A 13,149-nucleotide genomic window follows, 5' to 3' on the forward strand; every position below is an offset into this window, starting at 1 on the left:
AAGACATGAAAACATGAAAACATGAAGACATGAAGACAAGAAGACAAGAAAACATGAAGACATGAAGACATGCAAACATGAAGACATGAAGACATAATGACATAAAAACATGAAGACATGAAAACATGAAGACATGAAGACATGAAAACATGCAAACATGAAGACATGTAAACATGAAGACATGAAGACATGAAGACATGCAGACATGAAGACATGAAAACATGCAAACATGAAGACATGCAAACATGAAGACATGAAGACATGAAGACATGAAGACATGAAAACATGAAAACATGAAGACATGAAGACAAGAAGACAAGAAAACATGAAGACATGAAGACAAGAAGACAAGAAAACATGAAGACATGAAGACATGCAAACATGAAGACATGAAGACATGCACACATGAAGACATGAAAACATGAAGACATGACGACATGCAAACATGAAGACATGAAAACATGAAGACATGAAGACATGAAGACATGAAAACATGCAAACATGAAGACATGAAGACATGAAGACATGAAAACATGCAAACATGAAGACATGCAAACATGAAGACATGAAGACATGCAGACAAGAAGACATGAAGACATGAAGACATGCAAACATGAAGACATGAAAACATGAAAACATGAAGACATGAAGACAAGAAGACAAGAAAACATGAAGACATGAAGACATGCAAACATGAAGACATGAAGACATAATGACATAAAAACATGAAGACATGAAAACATGAAGACATGAAGACATGAAAACATGCAAACATGAAGACATGTAAACATGAAGACATGAAGACATGAAGACATGCAGACATGAAGACATGAAAACATGGAAACATGAAGACATGCAAACATGAAGACATGAAGACATGAAGACATGAAAACATGAAAACATGAAGACATGAAGACAAGAAGACAAGAAAACATGAAGACATGAAGACAAGAAGACAAGAAAACATGAAGACATGAAGACATGCAAACATGAAGACATGAAGACATGCACACATGAAGACATGAAAACATGAAGACATGAAGACATGAAAACATGCAAACATGAAGACATGCAAACACGAAGACATGCAAACATGAAGGTATAAAGACATGAAAACATGCAAACATGAAGACATGCAAACATGAATACATGAAGACATGCAAACATAAATACATGAAGACATGAGGACATGAAGACACGAAGACATACAAACATGAAGACATACAAACATGAAGACATGAAGACATACAAACATGAAGACATGAAGACATGACGGTATGAAGACATGAAGGTATGAAGACATGAAGACTCAAAGACATTCAAACATGAAGACCTGAAGACATGAAAGTATGAAGACATGAGACATGAACACATGAAGACATGCAAACATGAAAACATGAAGACATGAAGACAAGAAGACATGAAGACATGAAGACATGAAGACATGAAGGTATGAAGGCATGAGACATGAAGACATGAAGACACGCAAACATGAAGACATGAAGACATGCAAACATGAAGACATAAAAACATGAAATGAAGACATGAAAACATGAAGACATGCAAACATGAAGACATGCAAACATGAAGACATGCAAACATGCAAACATGAAGACATAAAAACATTAAAGACATGCAAACATGAAGACATGAAAGACATGCAAACATGAACAAATGAAGACATGAAAACATGAAGACATAAAAACATAAAGACCTGCAAACATGAAGACATGAAAACATGAAGACATGAACACATGCAAACATGAAGACATGAAAACATGAAGATATGAAGACATGAAGGTATGAAGACATGAAGGTATGAAGACATGAAGACTCAAAGACATACAAACATGAAGACATGAAGACATGCAAACATGAACAAATGAAGACATGCAAACATGAAGACATGCAAACATGAAGACATGCAAACATGAAGACATGAAGACATGAAGACATGCAAACATGAAGACATACAAACATGAAATGAAGACATGAAGACATGAAGACATGAATACATACACAGGAAAGAGAACGTGCAAAACAAGTGACAAAAAGAAAGAAAGTAATAATCATTATTACTGAGTGAGTGGATGATGAAAACACTTTCTTTGATTTATGAACATTTGAATGTTGGCATGAATTCATTATTTGGACTTGAAAGAAAACATTACATTCATAATGTGGAAGTTAAAGACAGGACCCCGATGACGGTATGAAAGTGTGAGGAGAAAAAGAAGCAGCATCGTCACTCCTCTTCTTTTCTTTTCTTTTTTTCCTGCGCTAAAAAAGCAAAAAGGGAACTTCCTGTTTCGGGGTGGTCCTCACAGGGAGGGGGAGGGAGGAAGAAGGGGGGGGGGGGGGGGGGCGCATTACGCATTTGGAGGACGGAGCGAACAAGTTGCGTGTGCGGGTCTCCCTTCTTGTCCAACATGGACTTCTTTACTTCTTCTACTTGCCTTATAGTTCTCTTCTAACGTCCATCGGGGAGGGAAAAGTAAGACTTTGTTCACTCGTGTTTATCCCCCGAGGAGGGTCTTCAGTGGAGTGGAAGTGGGAGACTTCTTACTTCCACTTCGTGCAAAAACGAGAGAAAGAAAAAGTGAAAAAAAAATTAAAAAATTCTGGGTCTGGAATCTGCAACTTTGGACAACTTTGGACGACTTGGGACGACTTTGGACAACTTTGGAGGATTGCAAGTGTTCCACGGACTTTGGCAAGTTTGATGCAGGCTGAGGTAGGATAAATTACAAGTTGATGTCCGCACATGTTGGCCATCATCTCACTCATTGACTTATTCCTACTTTCATCAACTCTTTGCTGACTTTAGAGCTTCTTTCTTCTTGTTGCCTTTAAGAGCCACCGCAGGGTCTGTAAGATCATCTGAGTCCAGCAGCTGTTCCTTGGACTCTGAAATACTTCAATATCAGTCCCAAATCCCTCATCTCTTCACGACTAAAACTGCATATTTAAATCCAACCTAACGTGGACGCACTAGATTCTATTTGGCCTGAACACCGTATAAAGTGTCTCTTATAAATCGATTATTATCGGTAGTTTTTATGACCTATCGGAAACAAAAACCTGGAGAAAATGATATTAAATGTAAATATGATTTAAATAATTATAACAATCCCCTAAACTATCAAGGCAGAAAGGAACGCAGATGTCGAAACACGTTTTAGTATGAAGCCACGCTGTTGTAACACGTGGCTTGGCATTGTCTTGCTGAAATAAGCAGGGGCGTCCATGATAACGTTGCTTGGATGGCAACATAAGTTGCTCCAAAACCTGTATTTACCTTTCAGCATTAATGGCGCCTTCACAGATTTGTACTAATACACCCCCATACCACACGACGTCCACAGTTCCCAAAAACAATTTGGAATGTGGACTCGTCAGACCACAGAACACTTTTCCACTTTGCGTCAGTCTAACTGAAATGAGCTTGGGCCCAGCGTTTCTGGGTGTTGTTGATAAATGATTACAAATAGTATCATTCATCTTGAAAATTGTTATAAGTACACCTCTGCATAACATTGCATCCTTATTAACAGTAAATAAAAAAGGTACACATATAGATCAACTTACAACTAAGAATAACATTATTAGCATGTTTTTTAGTCCGTAACAGAAAAGATTTAAAGTTAATCAACTTGCCTAAAAAAACAAAACAAAAAATTAAAAAAAAAGATCATTTAAACCATACACATTTATTTACCAACTTGAACCAATTACTACTGAAAAATACAATTACATAAACTTGATCAGCAACTTTAAGTCAGGAGCACAACATATAAAATACTTTAACCTACAAAAAAATAACAATTGGTGCCGTTTTTTTTTTTTTTTTTTTTTATAAATAAAAAAGAGTAAGTCAGTTTTAATGGCTACAATTAGCACGTTTTTTTGATGCACAGCTTTTTGAAGCGGGGTGTGAAACATGATACTGATAAAGCATGTCCCCCCCAACCCCGGCATTGCACAGCGCCCCCGAAAATAAGAGAAAATACCATCCTTGAGTGCTTATTTGCGGAAGCCGATATCATTTAATACCTGTTTGTTTTATTTTTTGTGCTGATACCGGGACAATTAGAAACGAATGGCCACTTTTAGGACAATTTTTGTCATTGTTGTGAAGTACAAATGGACCAATATGTTTTTTTTCAGAGCCGATATCGATTATTATTAGTCACTGAGGCTGATAACCGACACTTGGAACCGATATTCATTTGTAGTAAAAGTTAATTAAACATGATTAGTATATATTAGTAAACGACTTGTTTATTTTTCAATTTTTTAGGAAATGCCGGACCAGTAGCGACGTAATGTTTTATGCGGCACTAATGTTGTGGTAAATTTAACACACCTTTATTTTGTGTGTCTAAGGCCCATTTTACACTAGGTTATCCAGGGTAAATCCCACCTAACCTTATCCGTGTCCACACACAACAATGCCACCGTTTGCGACCTAATACGCATGCGCGGAAAATGCGCACGTCATAGTCACCTCCAGTGTTGCTTTGTGTGCAAGTTCTTAAATGTAACTCATCATTGTAGTGAATCACACCTGAGACATCATAAATTAATCAAATCTTTATTAGACACGTAAACAATGTGATAAAGAACATTTGACATCAATCAAACTAGGGATGTAGATATCTGGTCAGGACACTCCTCACTCTTTTGCCTTCACCTTCATTGTCCATTCCTTTTTGGTGACTTTATATACTCTGGACGTAGACGTTGAGTCCGCGACATACATGGCGGACAATAACTGATACAGTCTGCTTTGCCAGTCTAAAAGCATTCGCCGTTTTCCGTAGTCTTCCCTCGACGGCCGGGTAATACAAAGCACACGTTACCTTTTTTATCACATCCACGGGAGCCCGCATTCTCGTTGTCTCTCCTTCGACAAATGGACAAAGTTTTTCGCTAAGTAGAATCACAGCTGACCTGGACATTGGAAAGTTCTCTTGCCGTCTGAGAAGTGTTGTATCCTAAATAGCTGCAATGGCTTTCTCTTAAAGGGGAACATTATCACCAGACCTATGTAAGCTTCAATATATACCTTGATGTTGCAGAAAAAAGACCATATTTTTTTTAAACCGATTTCCGAACCCTAAATGGGTGAATTTTGGCGAATTAAACGCCTTTCTAATATTCGCTCTCGGAGCAATGACGTCACAACGTGGCGTCACATCGGGAAGCAATCCGCCATTTTCTCAAACACCGAGTCAAATCAGCTCTGTTATTTTCCGTTTTTTCGACTGTTTTCCGTACCTTGGAGACATCATGCCTCGTCGGTGTGTTGTCGGAGGGTGTAACAACACGAACAGGGACGGATTCAAATTGCACCAGTGGCCCAAAGATGCGAAAGTGGCAAGAAATTGGACGTTTGTTCCGCACACTTTACCGACGAAAGCTATACTACGACAGAGATGGCAAGAATGTGTGGATATCCTGCGACACTCAAAGCAGATGCATTTCCAACGATAAAGTCAAAGAAATCTGCCGCCAGACCCCCATTGAATCTGCCGGAGGGTGTGAGCAATTCAGGGACAAAGGACCTCGGTAGCACGGCAAGCAATGGCGGCAGTTTGTTCCCGCAGACGAGCGAGCTAAACCCCCTATCGACCCTAGCTTCCCTGGCCTACTGACATTAACTCCAAAACTGGACAGATCAGCTTTCAGGAAAAGAGCGCGGATGAGGGTATGTCTACAGAATATATTAATTGATGAAAATTGGTCTGTCTGCACTCTCAAAGTGCATGTTGTTGCCAAATGTATTTCATATGCTGTAAACCTAGTTCATAGTTGTTAGTTTCCTTTAATGCCAAACAAACACATACCAATCGTTGGTTAGAAGGCGATCGCCGAATTCGTCCTCGCTTTCTCCCGTGTCGCTGGCTGTCGTGTCGTTTTCGTCGGTTTCGCTTGCATACGGTTCAAACCGATATGGCTCAATAGCCAGACAATGGCAAGACAGAAAACGTAGGTGTTCATGGTAGGTAAGGTATTCATGTGTGATTTCCACAAGTGTCTGTACATGTAAAAGAAGGAGAAACACGGGCATGTCTGGATGACTCGCCTCCATATTTCCAGTGGTTAGCTCCGAGTTACGAAACCGCTTTATTATGAAGCTGGCTGTGGCGCGTTCTTTCTGACGTCACTTCCTGTGTGGGACGCGGTCTTTCTGGCGTCACTTCCTCTCCGAACTCAGTTTGTAAACGATCAATGAGTCCATACAAAGCTAAGAGCCGGAGATTCAAGAAATACACGGCGCACTTACCCGTGTAAAAAATAGTTTGAGGAGAGGAACCTTAAACGCTGGTTTAGTGTGGCTGAAACGGGGTTTAGGCTAAATAATTATTCGTTGAAGGGCTTGGGAGCAGCGTCGACATTTCAAAATCGCGGGACTCTCCTGGGAAAATTGGTAAAAATATGTCATTTCTGTACATCCCAATAACTCGTCATCTACTAAATGTTATACAACTTCATAACAGTCTATGGATTTAATACATTGTAAGGTTCCCTGGTGAGGAACCCTGAAATATTGTCAACATTTGAATACAAACAAATTGTGGGCTCCTTTACCTTCTAAAGCAGGCTGATATCATTTCTTCCTGAACGTTACAGAAAGTATAAGAATGTGAGAGCTGCTGGCTGCTCTTCTTTACTGATATAATGCATCTCCTGTTTGTCAATTCACTCAAAAGTTTAGATTTTTGACATACATATCTTCCTTTCTGTCGTCTTCATGTTCATCCTTCTCTGTCGCGTCGTTATTGGATTGAATGACAAAACATAAAAACCTGCACGCTCCTTTCATCCGCCCACGCTGCCAGTCTTGCGGGCTGAGGCCTGTCGAGCGACTCGGTCGCTGCAGCAGCGAAAACAAACAAAAGACGCCGGGAATGAAGGACAAAAACTGGATTTCCCGGCCCAAAATTGACGTTTTGACAGGTTAGCAGTAGAGACATACTGCAGCTGAGTAGACCAGAGAAGAATTCTCACAGGAATGCAAATAAACGCCCTGTCAGATACGAAAACAGATTTTGGAGAGAAATATTGACAATGGGCCCCATTCAGCAATAAGTTCCTAACTTTCTTCCAAAGTGATTTCCTAAGAGGCGTCCATTCAAATTCATGACGTGTTCTTAAACGGCCAAATTGTTCCCACCTGCTGTTCTTAAGTTGCCGAATGCCAAATGGTTAGCGCGTGCGTGTCTATCATAATTTGCACATAACCACGCCCTTATTTCCCCAATATGCATATGCAAACACCCTTAATTCCGTAATTTGCATAGGTAAACGCCCTTAACTCCCCATATAAGGGCACAATTCCGGCGGAAAAGCCGAACATCAAACACACGGAGGAAGATTACAGAAGAGAAACTCGTATTATCCTGCGGTGGGAATACATAATGTCAAAACGTACGTTTAAGAAAGGGGGGACTGCTGAGGTAGCCCCGAAGCGGAAGGAAAACGGGTCGAGTTCAGAAATGGAGGTTCTACTACAGGAAGCGGAGACAAACAAAGTAGTGATCCTCAGCAGTGCAAAGTCGGGGTTTAAGGGCACATATGAAGCTAAGATCCGGGGCACTATAAAATGCAGTAAACATGGTGTCAAGCGGCGAGTTCCGCACAGTTGAGGACGTTAAAAAGAAATGGTGTGTGTGTGTGTGCGGGATTTTTAAATGTCTATATATTGCTTATTTTGCTATATATCTGTCTGTCTTATCTATATCTATCTCTATCCATCTATCTATTTATATATATATATATATATATATAAATATATATATATATATATATATATATATATATATATATATATATATATATATATATATATATATATATATATATACACATACATACATACATACATATATACATGCATATATATATATATATACATAAATGATAAATATATATATATATATATACATATATACATATATATATATACACATATATATATATATATATATATATATATATATATATATATATATATATATATATATATATATATATATATTAGAGATGTCCGATAATATCGTAATGTGCGTTAAACTGTAATATCGGACATTATTGGTATCGTTTTTTTTTTTATCGGTATCGTTTTTTTTGTGGTTTTTGTAATTTTATTTTTTTTAATTAAATCAACATAAAAAACACAAGATACACTTACAATTAGTGCACCAACCCAAAAAACCTTCGTCCCCCATTTACACTCATTCACACTCATTCACACAAAAAGGTTGTTTCTTTCTGTTATTAATATTCTGGTTCCTACATTATATATCAATATATATCAATACAGTCTGCAGGAATACAGTCCGTAAGCACACATGATTGTGCGTGCTGCTGGTCCACTAATAGTACTAACCTTTAACAGTTAATTTTACTAATTTTCATTAATTACTAGTTTCTATGTATTTGTTTTTATATTGTTTTACTTTCTTTTTTATTCAAGAAAATGTTTTTAATTTATTTATCTTATTTTATTTTATAATTATTTTTTTTTAAAGTACCTTATCTTCACCATACCTGGTTGTCCAAATTAGGCATAATAATGTGTTAATTCCACGACTGTATATATCGGTTGATATCGGTATCGGTAATTAAAGAGTTGGACAATATCAGAATATCGGATATCGGCAAAAAGCCATTATCGGACATCCCTAATATATATATATATATATATATATATATATATATATATATATATATATATACATATATGTATATATATATATATATATATATATATATATATATAAATACCGTATTTTTCGGACTATAAGTCGCAGTTTTCAGCAGGTGCGACTTATACTCCGGTGCGACTTATACTCCGAAAAATACGGTATATATATATTTATGTATATATATATATATATATATATATATATATATATATATATATATATATATATATATATATATATATATATATATATATATATATATATATGTATGTGTGGGGAAAAAAAATCACAAGACTATTTCATCTCCCTATTTCAGAGATGAAATAGTCTTGTGATTTTTTTTCCCCACACATACATATATTGCGCTCTACTACGGTATCGAGCACTATTTTTTGGATAACCTTATTAAGACATATATATATATATATATATATATATATATATACATTAGACAATAGAAGTAAGGGAACTATATAATATATATATACATATATATATATATATATATACATATATATATATATATATATATATATATATATAAAAAAAATATATATATATACATATATATTTTTATATCTATATATATATATATATATATATATATATTTTTTTTTTTTATATACAAGTATTTCTTATATATATAGATCTATATATATATAGATCTATATATATGTATGTGTGGGAAAAAAATCACAAGACTACTTCATCTCTACAGGCCTGTTTCATGAGGGGTTCCCTCAATCATCAGGAGATTTAAAATCTCCTGATGATTGAGGGAACCCCTCATGAAGGTAGTCTTGTGATTTTTTTTCCCACACATACATATATTGCGCTCTACTACGGTATCGAGCACTATTTTTTGGATAACCTTATTAAGACATATATATATATATATATATATATATATATATATATATATATATATATATATATATATATATATATATATATATATAGTTCCCTTACTTCTATTGTCTAATGTTACATTAATTAATATCATATATATATATATATATATATATATATATATATATATATATATATATATATATATATATGATATTAATTAATGTAACATTATATATATATATGTATATATATATATATATATATATATATATATATATATATATATATATATATATATATATATATATATATATATATATATATATATATATATGATATTAATTAATGTAACATTAGACAATAGAAGTAAGGGAACTTGTCACACTTAAGAACAAATAGGCCACCCTAAGAGTGTTCTGGAGCACTCGTACATTTTGTTCTTACCTATGAACAAATCCCAGCTAAGACAACATTGATGAATACAAAAATCTCCTTCAAAACTTCGTAAGTGGTCCTAAAAACAACATTTGTTCTGAAGAACGGTTGCTGAATGGGGCCCAATGAGAGTAATTCTTATTCTTAAATGAAGGGACACGCGGTAGAAAACGGATGGATGGAATTAAAAAAAGGTAACTGCGCTTGAGCAGTGGTTATTTCTACCCGCTTCACTAATTATTATGTTTTCATACTTAATCCAGGTATCAAATGTGGATATTGTCCATATATTGCCGATAATTGGTCGATTGTTATTTGAAAGAAATGATGACTTTTTGCCTCTCAAGCTGGAGACGGGTGGGAGAAGCATATACTTGTCTTTTGGCCAAATGTGAAAAGCACTTTGGGGGGCTGGGGGGGGGGGGGGCATCCTCGCCCTCCCTGCTCTTTATCAAGCGTGTTAAGGCCAAAAGGCTCCTTAATGGGGAGTTGTCCTAAACAAATAGAACACACAGGAAGGACTCGTCTTCCTATTAGCAGCCCTTTATAACAGCGCTGATAAGTCCTTATCAGCGTGCATACAGTGCACGAGACCTGGTTAAGGTGACGGACAGGAAGTTGGTCCGGTCCTGCACCGGGTCCTTGGAGGCATGCAGCAACAAGTGCTCTGTTTTTGTCTAGGATTCCATTTTGGTCCGCTCAGCAAGAAACATGCGTCACGTGATGCCTGCCATCCAAAGCGCACACACACACACACACACACACACACACACACACACACACACACACACACACACACACACACACACACACACACACACGTTCTTGTATTTCTTACCTTCTTGAGACCTGAGAAAAATGCCTACCTCTATAGAACCACCCTTTCTAGATATATAAAGATGTGTATTTACAACATGAATAATATATACACACTATGCATCCATCCATCTTCTTCCGCTTATCCGAGGTCGGGTCGCGGGGGCAGCAGCCTAAGCAGGGAAGCCCAGACTTCCCTCTCCCCAGCCACTTCGTCCAGCTCTTCCTGTGGGACCCTGAGGCGTTCCCAGGCCAGCCGGGAAACATAGTCTTCCCAACGTGTCCTGGGTCTTCCCCGCGGCCTCCTACCGGTCGGACGTGCCCTAAACACCTCCCTAGGGAGGCGTTCGGGTGGCATCCTGACTAGATGCCCGAACCACCTCATCTGGCTCCTCTCGATGTGAAAAACTGAACATTTGTGCAATATTATGATAAAAGTTGGAATTTTACTCAATGACAGTCGCAGTTTTACAAGAAAAGCTTAACATTTTGGCAATTTTATGAAAAGAGTCGTTAATTTTACTCGACAAGTCACAATTTTACAAGAAAACTTTAAAATGTCGCCGCTATTATAATAATAATCGGAATTTTACTCGGGAAAATTGATGACAAAGGTCATAATTTTACTCCAAAAATGTCACTATTTTACAAGAACAACAAAGAAAATTGGCAATATTGTGATGAAAGTCAGACTTTTATACGACAAATGTCGCCGTTTTGTATTAAAAAGCAATAACTTTATATAAAAAAAGTAATCATTTTACGAGAAAATATTGCAATATTACAGAAGCAGAAAGAATATGAGAAATTGTTCCCAATTTTATAAGTGTGAGAAAAAGACTGCTTTTAGTTAATTTATTTATTTTTGAATTGTTTGTGTGTAATTGTTTTTTAATCGTCATTATTTACTTAAATGTATTACAATATGTCTCCATATAGATATTTATTTTATTTTTTTGATTAATTTTGGCCAAATTGCATTGCATTAATTCCACCAGGAGTGGAATTAATGCAACGCATACTTGGTCAACAGCCATACAGGTCACACTGAGGGTGGCCGTATAAACAACTTTAACACTGTTTCAAATATGCGCCACACTGTGAAACCACATTTCAATTTCTTACACACACTTGTTATTACATATGTTGGCCAGAGGGGTAGCACTTCAAATTTTTACACACACTTGTTATTTCATATGTTGACCAGAGGGGGAGCACTTTTAAAAGCGACACACAGTCAATTTGAAAAAAAACCTTCTTTTTGGGACCACCCTCATTTTGAGAGATTTCACCACCAGGGGTGCAAATGAGATGTCTATTTTTTGTTTTTTGAGTAATGTGCTTAAGGCCGATGACAAACGAGTCACGGACCACAGATGGTCCCTGTGCCGCACTTTGGCCAACCCAGCTGTAACTGTTAATGGCCACTATAGTCTTAGTAGCGTAGTGTATTTGTTCATCCTATGGTCACATATGGGTTGTCTTACGTCAGCACCGGAAGTGGTAAAATCAGCCGTTCACCTGGCGGGTTTTTTCGGGGGATGAATAGAGAAGTCCTTTTTTAGCTGCCTTCTTGTTTTATCATATATTGCTGCCTTCGCACCTGTTAATGTTTACTTTTGTATGCACATTAAATCAACAAAAACAATCCTGACTTTGGAGCAATGTTTACGGACTCTAGTATTTGGCTCTCTATTAGATGCAATGGTTTTCCTGTATTGGGACCATGATTTATGTCCTAACTTGTTCAAGGCACTTTTCCTTGTTGATGTCTCAAGAAGGGCAGAAAAACAAGAACACACACACACACACACACACACACACACACACACACACACACACACACACACACACACACACACACACACTTCTTCCTCTTCCCACCTTCCAGAAAGAGAGAGGGGGAGGGACAGGGAGAGAGAGACCACCCTCACAGGGATCACAGCCCCTCAATCAGGGCCTTTCACGCCCTGTGAACCTGAAACAATCAGGCTTTAATAGCAACTGTCTGCCTGAGAAGAAGCATGCCATGCACAGGAGATGCTCCGCAATTCTCTCTTTTTTTTCTCTGCCCCTCTTTTCCTCGCAGCAATGCTCCTCTCCGTCCTCCCTCTGCCGTTGTTTGGATAGTTAGTGGTGGGTGTGTTGCTTTGCTTGTTGTTTTCTGGGAATAAGTTGACCCCGGCGAGACTCAGTAGAACTCTTGAATGCTGTGAGAGCGTCCATCAACTCTGAATTTGAACCAAAAAACCCACCTAAAATGGACAAAAACATTCACATTACGCCTTCATTCAGTTAAAGGGGGACTACACGTTGCATCATTCACAACCCT

General features: G+C 37.1%; 1 protein-coding gene across 1 annotated transcript in view; it reads left to right on the forward strand.

Moving 5' to 3' along the window:
* The first annotated feature begins 2,393 nt into the window (after positions 1-2,393).
* The window catches only part of gli1 (GLI family zinc finger 1), a 224,482-nt gene continuing 213,726 nt past the window's right edge, over positions 2,394-13,149 (forward strand). Inside the window, exon 1 of the mRNA XM_061937735.2 lies at positions 2,394-2,734. The gene's annotated coding sequence lies outside the window, so the exon portion shown is untranslated. The remainder of the gene's footprint in view (positions 2,735-13,149) is intronic.

Source organism: Nerophis lumbriciformis, linkage group LG03 (assembly GCF_033978685.3).
Source record: "Nerophis lumbriciformis linkage group LG03, RoL_Nlum_v2.1, whole genome shotgun sequence".
Classification (NCBI taxonomy): Eukaryota; Metazoa; Chordata; class Actinopteri; order Syngnathiformes; family Syngnathidae; genus Nerophis; species Nerophis lumbriciformis.